Below are 6,116 nucleotides of genomic sequence, written 5' to 3'. Positions count from 1 at the left end.
GTAGGACTTTGTTTTGTATTGGACTGATCAAGTCAGTTCATGCTGTAAGATTCACCCAGGAAGAAATTACTGTAGCAGACACCTTCCAGATGCAAGTACTGCATCTCTTCACCCAAAGCATCTCATGCTCTGAAATACCTGTTATTTATGATCCATAATCATTTACAGAAAATTAAATCACTCTATTAGTTAGTATTATAAGAATAATAAAACAAACTACCAATTTTTTAGTTCTTGTTACAGCAAAAATACTTGTGGGAGGCCAATGTTTGGTTTTTTTTTTAATGTTAAAAACTTGTCTCCAGAACACTTTCCCCAAAGAGAAGCCCAATTTTCCTTGTCATACACTTGCAGCTCACTGTGAAATATTCCTGCTAATGAGTACTTCTGGGGACGCAGCCACGTGTTTGCTGTTCTCCAGGTGCGCTTATTTCAGTGTACACACCTTAGGCCTCCCTTTGAGGGTTCAGAGCTCTGCAGATTTCTCTAGCTATGTTCTGTTATGCTTAGCCTCCCTCCCAGCATTTCCACCACCACCAGTGACATTTCCAAGCCACCAGTCCTTCCTAGTGAATGACCAACCCCATGCACATCTACTCTGTGGTAGTTGTTCTGGAGAATTTTGATTATGTGACTTTAGCTATCAAGATAGACTTTTATTCCGAATCATTAGGAAACAGATCTTCAATCAGTAACACAAATTCGAGGAAAAAAAAATCTGAAATGGTTAACTGGGGTTTTGTTTGGTTGATTTTTTGGGTTTGTTTGTTTGTTTTTGTTCTGAGTTCACAGAATGAGTACTGTAAGGAGATAATGTGACTTTTGGAAGATTTCTGTTTAAGGCATAGTCCTTCAAAATGTTTTAATACTCTGAACTCCCCCTGTCACCACTGTGAGTTGATGGCAATCTAGACGTGGCAATTAGCATGTCTCCATTAGTGGAGCTCAGAGGAATTACTGACACTTCACCATTCCACAGATAGAATCAGGCCCTGTAAGACTTGCTTGTATGTTGCATGGTTTAGGCTATTTTTTGAACTACTGGAAGAACACAAAAATAAGTAATATTTAATGTTTATGTGTATAACTAGGTCTAGCAACACCACAGCTGCAAACTGGTTTTCTTGTGCACAGCAGAGTGGAGTTGAGCAGTGCAAGCCTGGTTTTGGGTCTGGCACAAGACTTAGTCATTTCAGGGCAGTGTAAAAGGGAGAGGGGTTTGTTGCATGAAAATTGAATATATGGCCTAACAATATACTCTTAGAGCAAACAGACTTTGGTAAGAATGAAAAAATGACAGTGGGAAAAGCAGAGCCTGTCAAGAGGATTTGAAGTTAAGCTGGTTCAATTTTTGTAGGTGGCATAGGTGGTATCTGCAGTTTTATTCTTACTGCAAACAGAGAAAATGTGGAAATGTAAAGGTCCTGCTTTTCTTGACCCTCATTTTATAATAGTGCATATATATGTGTGTGTATGTACATATAGACACATATGTGAGAAGAAAACTTACAGCGAAATTATAGTTTTCAAGTGTATGGAGTTATGGAGCTATGTATTGAATGATTAAAGGAAATGTTTCAGACTTTTCTGTAATGACAATAATTATACCTAAAATATTTTCAGAATTCTTAGAAAATGCTGTTCCTAAGTAGTTGTTTTTAATGTTTGTGGTAAAGCACATGTAGTTAGAAAAGGAATCATCTCCAGTCAAGGTTTGACTCATCTATGAACTCATAAATTTTAAGTATTCAACAACAATCATGTCAAAAAGAAAGAAAAATAGAAACCTATGTGGTTTTATAGAACTTCATAACTTTTGGAAAGATGTATTTGTAGTGTTAGGGGTTTATATGTTTTAGGACTTGTTCAATTTGTCTGAATATAGTGTCTCAAATAAAGGGCTGACTAACAGAGGATATAGGTTTTGCAAATGTGTGGTATATATTAATTACCTCTGCACAACATGCTCTGCAGTGCTACCCGTTGTCTTTTCCTTTTGATTTTCAGCTGATTATCTTAGCTCCAGCACCAGGTATTTTGTACTCTGTTTTAAAACAGAGCCAAATTGTAGCAAAATTACAGTGGTGTCAGTTACACACCGCAGCACAAATTAATACACCTGTTGTTATACTTCTCTACTTTTCAGACTGCCAGCCCATTAAATTTATGCTGTTATTTCAGGCTGTGCTGCATTTCTAACCCACTCAAAGAAGCAAGTGTGCAAAGGCATATTGATTGTACAGCTATGCTGCCACTCAGCCAGACCATGATATTGCAACCTTGGGGTCATAAAATACCTATATGACTTACAATATGGCCATTGAGAATTGCTGGGAAATAAATCTCAATTATTTGTGGAGAAGAATTTTTGCTGTGTGACTGAGACTAGAACTTCAGATATTACTCTTTCCTTATTTTTATTCTCTGCCATCCTTTAGACTTTGAACTGAAAGCTCTTGTGTCCTCTGCAGTGGGATAACTGTGCTGAAATCAATGTAAATGGGGCTAAAATCAAATGGGGCATACTTCTCTGCCTGGTTTTCCTTCCTCTTCTTTGACTGTTTTTCTCTCCTTGGAAAGTAATGGCTCCCAGGGTTGTAAAATACTGCCTGCACTACAAGGCAATTCCCTTTCAGTGGGATTTATTCCATACCCAGACATGACTCAACCAAGTACAAAGTGCTAGAAATTCATTACTACAGGATTAATTTAGTCCAAATGAGATTTTTTTTTTGTTTTGTTTTAAATTCCTGCTTATCCTATGGATGCAGACTCTATCCTCGCCAGCTGCCCATTTACAGTACGATATTGTGGGATCCCCTGAGGGCTGGGGCAGGATGATGCAGGAGCAGCTGCTGGGCACAGCTTAGGAAGGATGTGCTGAGCTGGGCCATCCTGTCAGCAGCACTTGGTGAGGGATGAAGCTCTGCAGGTGTGGCTTGAGCCCAGAGCCCAAAGGGCAGTTAACAGAGCATGAGTTAACAGAGTCTGTGGGCTCTTACATAGGACGAGGGGCTAGGGCTGGGGCTGGGCTGACTGAGAAGATAAGCAAAGCAGAGAGGGGGGTTTTGTCTATGCCTGGGACAAAGGGGCTGTTTTGAATAAATATTTTGGGGTAGAGTTGCTGCAAACAGTTTAATGTTTTCCATACTGTCCCTTTTGGGGTTTAAAATTCATTTGGTAATTTAATTAATTCACTACTGTTATTACAGTTGAGTACATTTACTTTCCAAATGGCAAAGTATTGAACTTCATTCTAATTTAAATGGATCCTTAGATTTGGGCATACTCCCACTGTTATGTTAACTATTTAAAGCTACAGGACTGGCCAAAGTAAGGGCTGATGTCTTTGATTTAGCTGCGTTGTGAGCTTTACTAGGTCCTGTATATTGATTATAGGCCCACAAAACTGCATATGTTAATATAAGACACTTAAAATAGGCAAACTCTTGTCCTGATAACATTATTGGCAAAGTTCAGGGCTGCCAGTATTTAACAATGTACCCAAAAATAGACTTCCAAACAGACTTGATAACCTGAAGACATAGATAAGTTGGTGAGAGCATGATGCTGATAATGCCAAAGTCATGGCTTCGACCTCCGTATGGACCATTCACTTGAAAGTTGGATTCCACTATCCTTGTGGGTCCCTTCCAACTTAGAGAATTCTCTGGTTCTGTGGAGTCCAGCAACACACAGCCAGAGAGACAAACACAGAACAGGAAAACACAGCTTTCCACCTAAGTGGCTACACTTTAACCTGAGGAAGATGAACTGAGGAGATTCACAAGAAGGTAGATGATGTTTTTGAGGAGTTACTTGTTATTGGGTACAGGGCCCTTGTTTTTCTTAATTTTAACCAGTTGTAGTGGTAGATTCAATTCACTACTCCTCTTATTTCTGTGCCCCCTCTCATGAAACAAGTCTACATGAACAGTGGATAAACAGTATTTTGAAATGAAGTAATCTTTTCTACTACACTGAGTTTGCAGCCCAGGCCAGCACTGCAAGGCTCATTCTGAAAATATGGCAAACTGCAGCCAGGATGCGAGAGTGAACAGGATGCAGAGAGTAAATGGCAGCATGTTGTTGAAACAGTTTTAATGTCAAAGCAAGGAAAACATGGGGCTATATCCTGCCTTGTCTTAGCTGGTTCAAAACTACTGAGAAGCTGTCCCAAGCCTGAGCACCACCATGGCTCAACACCCACCCCTGCATTGCCTCTGGGACAGTTCACTTCAGCTGTGCATCTTGATTTCTTGTACAGGAGTTCTACATCATGATTTCATCTTCCTGCATGGATGGTGGGTGGAGTGAAAGATCCACAGTGTTACACTTTTAAACATTTTGACTATCCTAAGGTTTCTCAGGGTAGGGGGTTTTTTTCCATTTCTTCATATTTATTTCTACAAAGCAAGACAGCGCACTTTATTTTAAATGGAGTAGTGCCTTCAATGATTTAAGAAAAAAAAAAAAACAGAGAAAAAGAAAAAAATGTGGGGAAGAAGAACTGAGAATTTTGAAATCATTTTAAGATAATTCAAAGTGATAGAAAGAGACTGAGAGTCTTTTTACTTTCATACTAGCAGACTAGATGTTATCCTTTGAATGACATCAGTAAATATTTGGTGCTGGAGATTCTCAAGGGAGTTGATAAGTCTGCCAGACCTGAGGTGCAGACCCCACACTCCACTACTTTTCTGTAAAGCAGCATTCTTCTTTTGCATCAGCCACCTCTGTCAAAGTTGAAACATCACAGTTCACAAAGAGTTCTTGCACAAAGAATAAATCCCCAGTCGGGGGACAGTAAATCATCTTTTTAGAGACACATGTGACAGTACCAAAGCTTTTCAGTGTTAGACCTTAAACAAAGAGAAGTCATCTTGCAGTCTGAATTGCTAGCATAAATTTGTTTTTAAATCAAGTTTCATTGTGCTGGGCAACACTTCAACTAGAAATTTTTTTTTTTTTTGTTTTTCTGCCTTTTGCTATACAAACGTTGTTTGCATTTTAAAAAATGTATTAAATTGTAGAAATCAGAGATGGATAGGAAGAAGCCTAATAAGTAATTTTATCCATTTCCTTTGCCCCTGTAGAGATGAATGCTTTATCTAGTGTGGTTTAAATATCTAAAGTGATGAGGCCTCCACCTCTTCCCACAAGGGACTTCTCAGCCATTTAATAGGCCTCTTTGTTAGGAAATACTTGCCTCATACTGATCCTATTTTTTTTCTTCTGCATAATGTAGTCCCTTTCTTCTGTGCCCACTATTTTAACTTTTATGAAATCTGGGAAATGTATCATATTTATCCGTTTCATACTGTAGCTGAATAATTCATAATCCTTGTTATTCAAGTAACAAAAGAGATAAGCAACCAGTAGCTGAGCAGCTAATACTTCACTGAGATGGTGTACCATGTACCAGTGGGTACATTTCCTGGCAAGTCCTGGCTGGCACTGCTTTCTGCATTATGGAGTGAAAAATGTCAAGAATGTCAAGTGAAACTGAAGAAATGCATCTTCCCAAGTGCATGCATGGCAATATTACTGAAATTTCAAGAGGTGCTGAGGCAAACAGCCTACTTCTTTGGATAGAGCTTTTCTTTCTAAAAGTGGATGATTTTATTAAAAGTACGCTTTCAAAAAGCATTTGAATTTTCTTTTCATAAGAAAACCTCTAGATGAGAATCACACTATGTCAAAACTCTTTAACTTGTTGAGAGACAAGGCTGGATTGATTGCCACTCACTGCTAAGCAGTTTTTGCTGACAGCTTAGCTCAGAAGAAAAAATTATTCCAGTGTTATAGAGCTTGAAAAGATGCCTTTGCAACTGTGTCACTGGAATCAGATCTGTGCATGAAAAAATGACTTATGTTTTGACAACAGTAACTGCATTTCTGATTTAATTACAACATATTAGATAATCCTCTGCCTCACTCAAAGGATGAGAAGGAGCAGTGTGACTAAGGAAATCCTAGGTGGGCAGCCAGATTTTATGTGGTTTTTCATTCAAAAGCTACTTACTTTTAAAAAGCAGAGCTACATTTTGTGCTGACCTTGGGCCAGGTGGGAGGTCTGCTATGTCTCTCTGACCTCAGATCTGTGGTGGATGCAC

This window comes from Onychostruthus taczanowskii, unplaced genomic scaffold (genome assembly GCF_017590055.1).
Source record: "Onychostruthus taczanowskii isolate IOZ18803 unplaced genomic scaffold, ASM1759005v1 scaffold40, whole genome shotgun sequence".
Classification (NCBI taxonomy): Eukaryota; Metazoa; Chordata; class Aves; order Passeriformes; family Passeridae; genus Onychostruthus; species Onychostruthus taczanowskii.
Note: the sequence above shows the minus strand (reverse complement) of the source record.